We start from the raw sequence: 14,515 nt of genomic DNA on the forward strand, positions 1-14,515 counted from the left end.
GTTGCCTGTAATCCATGGCTTCTGGTTGGGGATATGTACGTACAGTCACTGTGGGGACGACGTCGTCGATGCACTTATTGATGAAGCCGATGACTGAGGTGGTGTACTCCTCAATGCCATTGGATGAATCCCGGGACATATTCCAGTGTGCTAGTAAAACAGTCCTGTAGTGTAGCATCTGCGTCATCTGACCACTTCCGTATTGAGCGAGTCACTGGTACTTTCTGCTTCAGTGTTTGCTTGAAAGCAGGAATCAGGAGGATAGAATTATGGTCAGATTTGCCAAATGGAGGGCGAGGGAGAGCTTTGTATGCATCTCTATGTGTGGAGTAATTTTTTTTTCTCTGGTTGTACATGTGACATGCTAGTAAAAATTTGGTAAAACTGAATTAAGTTTGCCTGCATTAAAGTCCCCAGCCACTAGGAGCGCCACTTCTGGGTAGGCATTTTCTTCTTTGCCTATTGCCTTATATAACTACAGTTTTGTCTGTACAACACAGAGCTACTCACACCCCATGCATCCTATCGGTACGCCCATGCACCATTGTGTTTCTAATATCTTTTAAGACTTTGTCTGGTAGATGTTGTCTAAGTCCTCTTTTCCATCTGTTTGACCAGAAATCCAAGCCTTTGCTTATTCCTAATTTTTTGAATGGAAAATGGTTGAAAAATGTATAGACCCAATTTGACATGCTCCTATAAACTTCACATGTGGGTGCTCATGAGTCCTTTTAGATGGAAAGGCTCATCTGCTTCCCACTTGGTCCACTAGACTGGGTACTGTTTAAGGAGATTACGTTTGTCTACGAGTTTATGATTTTAGAGAGAATGAGAACCTTAGAATGCATCAGTTCATGTTTTAATATTTGTGATGACCTTATGATCCTAGTTTCAGAGGACAGACACTGTGTCACATGATGTCTGGGTTTTGTTATTTTAGTCAATCTTACTGAAACCTACCACCCACCACCACACTGTCCAGGTCATAACACAAACACACAAACACAGAGAGTTAGAGCAAGAGAGAGCTCTAGCTGGAAGAGGAGTCAGAGAGTCAGACTTCAGAACAGGCTCTGCCTAGTGCCCACGCTATGTGTGGGTGTCTTTATGTGGTGAAGAGCAAGCCGTGTAGTCTGCACACCTGAGAATAACACCCACACACAGTAGACTTTGATTATGGTCCTCTCATCCCCACTCTTCCTGCCTTCTCTCTCTCTGTCTCTCTCTCTCTTTATTTCCTTTATCTCTCATTTTGTATTTCACTTATTTCTCTTCTTTTTTTTTCTCTCTCACTCACTATTTGATTTCCTTTCTTTCATTTTTCCAATTCAGTTTTATTTGTATCCAGAAGCTAGTACATTACGTTTTCTCTCTCAACATACACACATTCTCATACACAAACACTCACCAGGCTCTGCCAGACTCTACACTCCACTAGAAATGTTCACCCTGCATTGGATGTTCCAATCATAGAATAAGAATGATTCATTCTAATTCTGCTTCCGATTCCTCATTTTTCATTTGAGGCAATCAGTAGCTGTTTTGTTAGTATATGCCTCAGTTCATGTGTCTGATATCCAAAGCAAATTGCTATACAAAATGAGCTACACAGACAGGCCTACCTTTCTACAAGCCTGTGTGACTGATGCTCTCCTGAGGCTGAACTGAAAAGCCAGCGGTAGTACTTTACAGCCAAGCACCTCACTCTATCTGGTCTGATGTGATATCATTGATGTCTGACAGCAGACCTGACAGAGAGACATTCTGTGACTAACTTCCTCTCACCACGACTCAACACTCCGACAGCTCCCCTAGTAATGAATGGTGATAGTGATTATGTCACCACCACCACAAATGCATTTTCAGACGATTGACTGATTTAGGATCGTCAATCTGTGACTTGGATGCGTGTGTGGAGTTCTTCTGACCTTGATATGTCAGAGGGTTGCTTTTTCTTCTGTTCGACATCAGAACTGCTGTGGCTGAATGCTCAGTGGTAGAGATGTGAAACACACACACACACTGTAGTAACTGGCTAGAGATGTAAGCTTTTTCTTTCTGGCTTTGTGGAGAGGAATCCCATGAACTTCATATCACTGAGCTCATTATGTGTTGCTGCTGGCCCAGACTTTTACAACACTCAGAGTCAGCCAATCAAGACCTCTGAAATGAATTTGTATTACCATTACCCTTTGTCCTCCACTAAATGGGACTGACTGGCTCAAATCGGTCTTATGTAGCAAAATTTGAAATTGTGTTTTTTACATTGGATAAAAGTAGAGACTCGGAGCTAGAAAATGGTATATCATACACTACAGTTGAGGACCAATGGGAAAGTAATTCTGCATTGAAAGTTGATAAAATACTGAAGAGCTCTTCTTTGTCTACACCCATGCAGCATCGTTCACAACCTCTTAAGCTTTAAACCCCACTCATCTCTTTAAGGATCCACATGTGAGGCCAAGTACATAACAACCAAAGACTTCAAGACTAAAGGCTGGTTTATACTACGGGTGTGTTCGTAAGTTTTAAATCTGGAGTGCCAGAGTGTGCTCTGGGCGTTCGTAAAGTCAAAGCATTGTCAGATTGTGCGTTTGTAAATTGAGAGCCTTTCGCTCTCGGTGCGTTCATATCGCACAATGGACCCTCTGGCCGAGGAGTAGGGTTGATCGAGCGTTCTGACCTAACAGCAGCAGTCAAGCGCACAAGCTAACTGGCTAACGTTGGCTAGCTTGCTAGCTACTTCCTGACACAAATGAGAGAACAGGTCACTCTGACCAGTTTACTCGCCCTAGCATAGCTGGTTAAGTTGTTTTTATGTTATCCAGAGTGTTGGTGACTGCAACTGTGCTGCTGGCAACAATTGAATTACGCTTTTTTTGTGCCAACGTTTACTGACACCGGCCATATTCAATGGGTGTTGAGCGTTAGTAAATTTGTCACTTATTCACCAGCTACGTCTATCGTTACTTGCATAGTGGAGTCTTTTGTTTAGACATGTACAGTAGCTAGCTACCTAAACAATGAACAATAGTCCCAACTCAAAATGTTACTACCCTGCATGAATCTGCAGGTAGCTAACCAACCAGGCTCAATGTTTGCTAACTAACATTAGGCTAACTAGCAATACAAATGGCTCTGAGATACAAATAATATCACTACACAGATCATATACGTAACGTTAGCTAGCGAGACAGCCAGCTAACATTAGCTAGTTAGCTAACAGTACACTTTAACTTGAAATGAAAACGACTTTCTGACCAAATTAGAAACGGGCAATATCTGAAAATGTAGCTAGCTAGACTATCTTACCGGCATATATGGATGGACGCTTCTCCCTCTGTCACGGATGCAATGGTTGCCCTTTGTTTGAAGATGTAATCCGGAGACAGGTGTTTTATACAACAGCGTTCTGTGTGTTCTCTTTTGGACTCCATTTGCATATTTGAAATCAAACGGCAGAATTTTATCCATCTCCTTAGCTGTCATACTCTAATTCCACTGATTTCAAAACTCGGTCCTCCAGAAAGTGGAGAGCAACACTTATGCAGTTCTACTACGCGATATCTTTCAAAAAAGCTGTGTTAGAAAGGATTACCTACACATACTGACCAGCTCATGTTATAGATAGAAGCATGCTACATGGCAGACCAATCCAAACTCATCTCTCGGCATGTCCAGCCCACTCATTATCTCAGCAAGGTTGCTGTCTTTTTCCGTGGCTAAACCAGGCTCTTCATTTAACAATTTTATTTGCATTTACAGATGGCATACAAGTTTGATATTTTGATATAAATACACCTAGTTTCCTGAAACGAGTCACAAATGTCATTGTTCCACTGTTTTGCGGTATTCAGGAATTAGCGCCTTTCCTTCCTTACATACTTTGCTAATGAAGTCGAGTCAGCTGCTGTTTATGATGTGGTGCACTCTGGTTGGTTAAATTTGGCTGATGACATCACATCAAGTAGTTTACGACTGTTGTCTCTCTCTGACCACAATGTCCCCCTCAGTATGTTGACTGTCAATATAGGGATAAGGCGTGTTGTCAGGTAATTATCTTGAATTCACATGATCATATCTGCATCCTACATGCCCGACTCCACCCCCTATGTCTGTCTTTCGCTCCTGTACGGATGAATATGACCAAACAAAAGACTGATGTCTTATTTACAGTAAGGACAGGTGAGGTCAAGTGTAAAAATAAATGGGCAGAAATAACGAAACATTTACATGAACCTTCCTCCCTCTCTCTGACACACACACACACACACACACACACACACACACACACACACACACACACACACACACACACACACACACACACACACACACACACACACACACACACACACAATCAGGGACATTGAGCTGTCCATGGTACCGCTCTATCACGGCTGTGTATTGATCTAGGCTCTCCTCCAGCAGAGAGGTGTCAGGCTCAAGTGGAGGTTATGAGATTGGCTCGTGTGTGTGTGTGTGTGTGTGTGTAATAGCCTCTCAGCTATTATCTCATATCTCTATTAGACTCTAAGCACTGCCAAGAACACCTTCTAGGACACACGCACGTACACATCCACACACCAGTGGAGGCTGGTGGGAGGAGCAATAGGAGGACGTGGTCATCGTAATGGCTGGAATGGAATAAATGGAACGGTATCAAACACATTAAACGTATGGTAACCACATGTTTGACTCTGTTCCATTTATTCCATTCCAACCATTACAATGAGCCCATCCTCCTATAGCTCCTACCACCAGCCTCCACTGACACACACATGCTAATACACACTCACGCTCTCTGTGTCTCCAAATATTCACTGTCTGATTGGGGAAATAAGTATGAAGTTGCTTATCTCTTACAGGGTGTTTCGTGTCCTTTAGTTGTCAATTTCTTTCTAAAGATCTGAGTAGTGCACTTCGAATGAGTACAGTTTCCCATCCAAAATTCAATGGTATTTTTCTCAGGGAGCTAAAGCGCATCTTCAGGTCCCTACCAGTGTGATGGGACCAAGTGTCAGTTGATGTCAGTTAAATAATGTGTTTGGAGCCAGTGAGGTTGGACTGGTACTGTCTTAATCCTGTGCTTATAATTGAAACTCCTCAGCACACAATTTGATTTGTATGGCACCACAATGCTTCACAAAGAAGGACACCAATTGGTAGATGGGTAAATATCCCTTTGAGCATAATGAAGTTATTAATTACACTTTGTATGGTGTATCAAAGAACTGAGTCACTACAAAGATGCAATCATCATTCCTAACTCAATAACCTAAAACACAAGGCCGAATATACAGTGGAGTTGCTTACCAAGATGACATTGAATGTTCCTGAATGGCCTGGTTACAGACTTGACTTAAATTGGCTTGAAAATCTATGGCAAGGCTTGCAAATAGCTATCGAGCAATGATCAACAACCAACTTGACAGAGCTTGAAGAATTCAAAAAATAATCAGTGGCAAATATTGTACAATTCAGGTGTGCAAAGCTCTTAGAGACTTACCCAGAATGACTCAACATGTTGTTGCTGCCAAAGCTGATTCTAACATATATTTACTCAGGGGTGTGCATACTTATGTAAATGAGTTGTTTCGGTATTTCATTTTCAATAAATTCGTTTTCACTTTGTCATTATGGGGTATTGTGTGTAGATGGGTGAGAACCCCCCCCCCCCCCTATTGAATCCATTTTGAATTCAGGCTGTGGAATAAGTCAAGGCACCGTATCTCCCCCCACAGTCTGTGGGAAGAGATAATGAAAGGGAATCTCATATGTCTGTACAGAGGGAACCTCATACGTCTGCACAGAGGGAACCTCATATGTCTCTACTGTAAGGGATTCCGAGTGGCGTATCGGTCTAAGCCACTGCATCAGTGCTAGATGCGTCACTACAGACCCTGGTTCAATTCCAGGCTGTGTCACAACTGTGCTTGGGAGTCCCATAGGGCGGAACGCAATTGGCCCAGCGTCGTCTGAGCTGAGGTTTGGCCCGGGTAGGCTGTCATTGTAAATAAGAATTTGTTCTTAACTGACTTGCCTAGTTTTTAAAAAAGGTCCTTTATCCCTCTCCTAACTCCTACATTGTAGTCTACTCTATACAGGAAAACCTCCATGGTCTTTGTGGTTAAATCTGTGTTTAAAATTCACTGCCCGACTGAGGGGCCTTACAGATAATTGTATGTGTGGGGTACAGAGATGAGGTAATCATTTAAAAAATCATGTTAAACACTATTATTGCACACAGAGTGTGTTCATGCAACATCAAATCAAATTGTATTTGTCACATGTGCCAAATACAACAGTAACATGCTTACTTACAAGCCCTGAACCAACAATGCAGTTTTAAGAAAATACCCCAAAAAGTAAAAGAGATAAGAATAACAAATAATTAAAGAGCAGCAGTAAAATAACAATAGCAGGGCCATATACAGGGGGTACCGGTAGAGAGTCAATATGCGGGGGCACCGGTGTTGAGGTAATTGAGGTAATATGTACCTGTAGGTAGAGTTATTAAAGTGACCATGCATAGATAATAACAGAGAGTAGCATCAGCGTAGAAGAGGGAGGAAGGGGGGGGGGGGGGGGGGTGGGGGGGGCAATGCAAATAGGTTCCCCTCTCTCCACTGGGATTCTCTGCCTTTAACACTATTACAGGGGCCGAGTCACTGGCTTACTGGTGCTCTTCCACGCCGTCCCTAGGAGGGGTGCGTCACTTGAGTGGGTTGAGTCACTGACCTGGTCTTCCTGTCTGGGTTGGCGCCCCCCCTTGGGTTGTGCCGTGGCGGAGATCTTTGTGGGCTATACTCGGCCTTGTCTCAGGATGGTAAGTTGGTGGTTGAAGATATCCCTCTAGTGGTGTGGGGGCTGTGCTTTGGCAAAGTGGGTGGGGTTATATCCTGCCTGTTTGGCCCTGTCCGGGGGTTTCATGGGATGGGGCCACATTGGCTCCTGACCCCTTCTGTCTCAGCCTCCAGTATTTATGCTGCAGTAGTTTATGTGTCGGGGGGCTAGGGTCAGTCTGTTATATCTGGAGTATTTCTCCAGTGTCCTGTGTGATTTTAAGTATGCTCTCTCTAATTCTCTCTTTCTTTCTTTCTCTCTCTTGGGGAACCTGAGCCCTAGGACCATGCCTCAGGACTACCTGGCATGATGACTCCTTGCTGTCTCCAGTCCACCTGGCCGTGCTACTGCTTCAGTTTCAACTGTTCTGCCCGCGGCTATGGAACCCTGACCTGTTCACCGGAAGTGCTACCTGTCCCAGACCTGCTGTTTTCAACTCTCTAGAGACAGCAGGAGCGGTAAAGATGCTATGCATGATCGGCTATGAAAAGCCAACTGACATTTACTCCTGAGGTACTGGCCTGTTGCACCCTTGACAACTACTGTGATTATTATTATTTGACCATGCTGGTCATTTATGAACATTTGAACATCTTGGCCATGTTCTGTTATAATCTCCACCCGGCACAGCCAGAAGAGGACTGGCCACCCTTCATAGCCTGGTTCCTCTCTAGGTTTCTTCCTAGGTTTTGGCCTTTCTGGGGAGTTTTTCCTAGCCACCGTGCTTCTACACCTGCATTGCTTGCTGTTTTGGGTTTTAGGCTGGGTTTCTGTACAGCACTTTGAGATATCAGCTGATGTAAGAAGGGCTATATAAATACATTTGATTTGAAATAGTCTGGGTAGCCATTTGATTAGATGTTCAGGAGTCTTTTGGCTTGGGGGTAGAAGCTGTTTAGAAGCCTCTTGGACCTAGACTTGGCGCTCCGGTACCACTTGTCGTGCGGTAGCAGAGAGAAGAGTCTATGACTTGGGTGACTGGAGTGACTGACACCGCCTGGTATAGAGGTTCTGGATGGCAGGAAGCTTGGATTGTTAAGCACAGTTTTACTCCGGAGCTAATTTAGGCTTGCCATAACAAAGGGCTTGAATACTTATTGACTCAAGACATTACAGCTTTTCAGATTTTTAAAAAGTGGTTTTGGAAATTATTGTGAATAAAAAAACAAGAGTCAGACATGATTTTCGGACACGTGTGAAGTTTCACGTGGATTGTTCACATTACTCAAACACACGTGGCTTCCCAACATTTCACATGTGATATTCTAAGTTTTTGGATTAGAACCCGGGTGAAGCCTATGTCTAGACCATTAGAATGCCAACACTGGTTCCTCTTCTAATGTATATTTATTATCAATTTCTCTCAATCTCAGAATGTTGACGGTTCAATTTAAAATAGGGCTGGCAAACGTTAAAAATGCAATAAAGATAATAGCAGGATTTGCCGTGATTAATCATGATTAATCGCTTATTCAGAATTTGATCAAATTGAGCTGTAATTTAAGATTTTTCATATAAAAGCTTTACAAGAATATTGACGTGGTGATTTTCTCCAAAATAACGGTTAGCAGAATCAGGTAACTTGATGAAGCACACTTTCAATTTCAGCACGTTTTGATATTGCATTGTTGTTTTTACCTGTGTAGATTATGCCTTTTGAATGTTTTCACTGTATTTTGAAAGTTTCAGACAATGTGATTAATCACGATAAAAAAAATCACAATATTGACTTATTAACTCTGACAGACCTAATGCAAACGCATCGCTTTGTTGAAAGGTATCTGTTTACATTCATTCTAAAAGCATACGCATTCACACATTTTCAAATACCTTGAAATCCCTTTTTGGCCTGTGTATTAAATGTGACAAACACCAATGGACAGCTAACAATAACAGAAGCTAAAACTAGCTAGCTAGGACAAAATGTCACTTAGATAGCTAGTGGTTAGCAATTAGCATGCGACTATTAGATACAAATTTCATAAAAAATACACTACTAAAATACAGTTGAAGTCGGAAGTTTACATACACTTAGGTTGGGGACCGTCGCTGCAGGCTCCGGACTGGGGACCGTCGCTGCAGGCTCCGGACTGGGGACCGTCGCTGCAGGCTCCGGACTGGGGACCGTCGCTGGAGGCTCCAGACTGGGGACCGTCGCTGGAGGCTCCGCACTGGGGACCGTCGCTGGAGGCTCCGCACTGGGGACCGTCGCTGGAGGCTCCGGACTGTCGCCCGTCGTTGGAGGTTCCCGGACTGTGGCCCTTCGTTGGAGATTCCGGACTGTGAAACGTCGCCGGAAGCTCTGGACTGGGAACTGTCGCCGGAAGCTCTGGACTGGGAACTGTCGCCGGAAGCTCTGGTGTGTGTAGGCGCACTGGAGGCTTGATGCGTGGGACCGGCACCGGTGGCACCGGGCTGATGACACGCACCTCAGGGCGAGTGTGGAGAGGAGGCACAGGACGTACTGGACTGTGGAGGCGTACAAGAAGCCTGGTGCGTGGAATCGGAACCGGATACACTGGGCCTTGGAGGCGCACTGGAGGTCTCAAGCGTAGAGCTGGCACAACCCGTCCTGGCTGGATGGTTACTTTCGCCAGGCAAATGCAGGGCGCTAGCACAGGATGCACTGGGCTGTGCAGGCGCACCAGAGACACAGTGCGCAGAGCCGGCGCAGGATATCCTGGGCCGTAGAGATGCACTGGAGGCCAGATGTGTACGTCCCGCTCTATGGCCAGGGCGTGACATGAACCAGACTTGTGGAGGTCTACAATTGTTTTTCTGAAGTCTTGGCTGATTTATTTTGACATCTCATGATGTCAAGCAAAGAGTCACTGAGTTTGAAGGTAGGCCTTGAAATACATCCACAGGTACACCTCCAATTGACTCAAATGATGCCAATTAGCTTATCAGAAGCTTCTAAAGCCATGACATCATTTTCTGGAATTTTCCAAGCTGTTTAAAGGCACAGTCAACTTAGTGTATGTAAACTTCTGACCCACTGGAATTGTGATACAGTGAATTATAAGTGAAATAATCTGTCCGTAAACAATTGTTGGAAAACTTACTTGTGTCATGCACAAAGTAGATGTCCTAACTGACTTGCCAAAACTATAGTTTGTTAAAACTCGTTTTTCAACTCCACAAATTTCTTGTTAACCAACTATAGTTTTGGCAAGTTGGTTAGGACATCTACTTTGTGCATGACACAAGTCATTTTCCCAACAATTGTTAACAGACAGATTATTTCACTTATAAATCACAATTCCAGTGGGTCAGAGGTTTACATACATTCAGTTGACTGTGCCTCTAAACAGCTTGGAAAATTCCAGAAAATAATGTCATGGCTTTAGAAGCTTCTGATAGGCTAATTGGCATCATTTGAGTCAATTTACATAATTTTAATCAATTGGAGGTGTACCTGTGGATGTATTTCAAGGCCTACCTTCAAACTCAGTGCCTCTTTGCCTGACATCATGGGAAAATCAAAAGAAATCAGCCAAGGCCTCCACAAGTCTGGTTCATCCTTGGGAGAAATTTCCAAACGCCTGAAGGTACCACATTAATCTGTACAAACAGTAGTACGCACGTTTAAACACCATGGGACCACACAGCCGTTATACCGCTCAGGAAGGAGACGTTCTGTTTCCTAGAGATGAACGTACTTTGGTGCGAAAAGTGCAAATCAATCCCAGAACAACAGCAAAGGACCTTGTGAAGATGCTGGAGGAAACAGGTACAAAGGTATCTATATCCACAGTAAAACAAGTCCTATCTCGACATAACCTGAAAGGCTGCTTAGCAAGGAAGAAGCCACTGCTCCAAAACCGCCATAAAAAGCCAGACTAAGGTTTGCAACTGCACATGGGGACAAAGATTGTACTTTTTGGAGAAATGTCCTCTGGTCTGATGAAACAAAAATATAACCTTTTAGCCATAATGACCATGGTTATGTTTGGAGGAAAAGGGGGAGGCTTGCAAGCCGAAGAACACCATTCCAACTGTGAAGCACGGGGGTGGCAGCATCATGTTGTGGGTGTGCTTTGCTGCAGGAGGGCCTGGTGCACTTCACAAAATAGATGGCATCATGAGGTGGGAAAATTATGTGGATATATTGAAGCAATATCTCAAGACATCAGTCAGGATGTTAAAGCTTGGTCGCAAATGGGTCTTCCAAATGGACAATGACCCCAAGCAAAATGGCTTAAGGACATCAAAGTCAAGGTATGGAGCGGCCATCACAAAGCCCTGACCTCAATCTGAAAGAAAATTTGTGGGTAGAACTGAAAAAGTGTGTGCGAGGAAGGAGGCCTACAAACCTGACTCAGTTACACCAGCTCTGTCAGGAGAAATGGGCCAAAATTCACCCAACTTATTGTGGGAAGCTTGTGGAAGGCTACCCAAAACTGTTGACCCAAGTTAAACAATTTAAAGGCAATGCTACCAAATAATAATTGAGTGTATGTAAACGTTTGACCCACTGGGAATGTGATGAAAGAAATAAAAGCTGAAATAAATTATTCTCTCTACTATTATTCTGACATTGAACATTCTTAAAATAAAGTGGTGATCCTAACTGACCTAAGACAGGGAATTCTTACTAGGATTAAATGTCAGGAATTGTGAACAACTAAGTTTAAATGTATTTGGCTAAGGTGTATGTAAACTTCCGACCTCAACTGTATCTCTAGATTTTTAAAACCTAACCATGGATACAAACCAAAAAAAGAGGATAAAAAATAAGGAGACACGGAGAGCTAGCTTCTCTGCTCTTTTCACTGGGCTTCTTTCAACAGTCACGGACCAAAATACAAAGAAGAGAATCGCACCTGAAGAAGTAACACTCAGATTGCCTCTCTCTAGTGGCAGTGCTAAGTATACATGTGTAGCAGTGCAACACAATGGAGAACTACAATAATAATGGCATGATAACGCACTTGAAGTATTTTACTTAGGTAGGCTTAGTAACCTTTTTACAGAATGGCAAATAATTTGCAATTCCACATGTGGAAACACTGCTACTGAAACATGTCAACTCCACCTTTTCACGTGAGCAGACTAACAATATTTCACCCCCACATGTGAACTTGCAATTCCACATGTGAAAGTGAGATTTGCACACAGAGTTGTCTTGCATGTGAAATTGTTTTACTCGTGTGAACTCGCAATTCACCTTTGTGAGATGAAAACATTTGATTCTCTTCACATGTGAAAAGGTGTTTCAATTTCACATGTTTTTTTTTTGTAAGGGTGTAGTCACAGAGGAGCATAGAGAAGATAAAACACACGCACACACACACAGAAAGTGTCACAGGAGACCATACTGATGAGTTGAGAAGTTATAAAAAGAAACATGATAATCATTGTTGCCTAGTGCCCATTGGAAGTGCTAACGTCACCCTGGTTTTGCTGCACTGTACACTGCACACACAAACAAAAATACATGTTCTTGTAAATAGTACCAGATAGGAGTTCTTTGGCTTTTAACCATAGCGCAACCCTTTTTGGTGCTATATAGAACCCTTTTTTGAAGGTTCAATGAATAACCATGCTCATAAGGTTCTAAATGGAACCTGTCTGGTGCCATTAGGAACCCTTTCCTAAGGTTCTATAAAGACCCATTTAAAAAGGTTCTAAATGGCCCCAAAAAGGGTTCCCCTGTGGTTACAACCCTTTTTGGGGCTATACAGAGCCCTTTTTATGGTTCTTTATAGAATCTTCATGGAAAGGTTCTTTGTAGATGCTTTGAAGAACCATATGTTTTTTTATTCTGGTCAGCCATATTAGATTGTTAAAATTCTTTAGGCTTTAGTATTGTGTTTATTGACAAGTTAAATCACGGTAACTAACTCTGGACCAGCTGGGGGTCCCTGAGGAGAGAATTGAGAACCACTGAGTGATTTAGTCAACCATTCTCAATTGACACGAGGCTATATGTGAGTCTACATTCAAATGAGCCGCCTCGCTTACATTTTAATAAGCACATTTTGTGAACTGTAAAGAACCATTGAAGAGCTCAAAAAGTGATTTGAGTCATAGTTCCACATAGAACAATCACCCTTATCCAAAGAACATTTGAGGAACCCACATTTTTTTGTGTGTATTAGATGGTCTCCTGCCTTCTCTCTCCCCCCCCCCCCCCCCCCCCTCTCGCTACCCATTTTCTGTTTTGACAGCAGTGTCGTTCCATTTGATTTCGATTACTTTTTGACCGAACTTTGATCTCGTGAATGTTTCGGCACACTTTCTGACCACTTCTCCCATGGGCAAATATGTATGAGAGGTTTTGGGGTGCGGTCAAAATTTGATTGAAATCTAATGGGACGACCCAGCAACATTGCTTCAAACTGCAAACTCATAGAAATGTACCCCATATGGACCTAGTCCCAACACCAGGCAAATTACACCCATTGTCTAAGCTTCAACACACACACACACAAACACACACGCACACGCACACAAACACTGCTGTGTGTACCCCAGCCCTAGAGAGACTGAAACCATATTAGGCCCACTGCTTTTGTGGACTCATACTGTAGTGAGGTCACCAGAGGTGTGTTCTTTTCTGTGTATTATGATCTCCAGCCTTGATCTGGCTCAGGTGACAGACACGGAGTGAGGGAAGAAGGATGACAGGAGGGAGAGAGGGGAGGGGGGATGGGTGGGTGAATGGATGGAGGAAAGGAGAGAGGCAGGGAGAGATGGAGGGAAAGAGGGATGCATGGAAGGAGGGAGGGATGGGGGAATGACAGAGCTGGTGTTTAATCAGGGACTATGGGAGAGCTGTCAGCCCCACTGTCAACTGACTGTCTCGATTGTACACGTGACCAGGGCACATGTCACTGACACACACGCATAGACACACATAATGCACGTGTGCACACACACACACAAACACGCTCTGCCTCTCTTTTTTTCTCTCCCTCCCTTTCACTCGCTCGTTCTCTCTCACTCTGCACACTTACAGGCTAAAACATACACACATTCTCATACACAAACACTTAATAATATGGTTCACAATCCATAGTGAGCCTTTATCCATTCATTCTCTCTCTCTCTCTCTCTCTCTCTCTCTCTCTCTCTCTCTCTCTCTCTCTCTCTCTCTCTCTCTCTCTCTCTCTCTCTCTCTCTCTCTCTCTCTCTCAATTATTATATATTTTTTTCAATTCAATTTGCTTTATTGGCATGACGCAACAATGTACATATTGCCAAGCTTATTTTGGATATTTACAATATAAAAATGAGAATCAAAATTGTCAACGGGACAACAGTAACAACAATAACCAAGTCTCTCTCTCTCTCTCTCTCTCTCTCTCTCTCTCTCTCTCTCTCTCTCTCTCTCTCTCTCTCTCTCTCTCTCTCGGCAGAACTCCAGGTGACCATTAGCTCCAGGGCCCCCATCAATCTCTCGTCCATCAAACACACACACACATTCACACCATAGCCTATAACCAGTCCTGAACTCTTCAGATAAAACACCTGAATGCCAGCCAGGGTATTCTCAGTATTTACATTGAAGAGTCAAACACATCAGTGAGGCTGAGCCAGCTATAGGTTGCCATCCCGGGGACCGTACAATAGCATACGTATGGACCATATGATTATCAGCCTTAATGGGTTAGCATGGCAGTCTTTCACTCCAGAGTCAGTGTTGCTGTGGAAACCGTTGCCC

The sequence above is a fragment of the Salvelinus namaycush genome, chromosome 26, assembly GCF_016432855.1.
Source record: "Salvelinus namaycush isolate Seneca chromosome 26, SaNama_1.0, whole genome shotgun sequence".
NCBI classification, from domain to species: domain Eukaryota; kingdom Metazoa; phylum Chordata; class Actinopteri; order Salmoniformes; family Salmonidae; genus Salvelinus; species Salvelinus namaycush.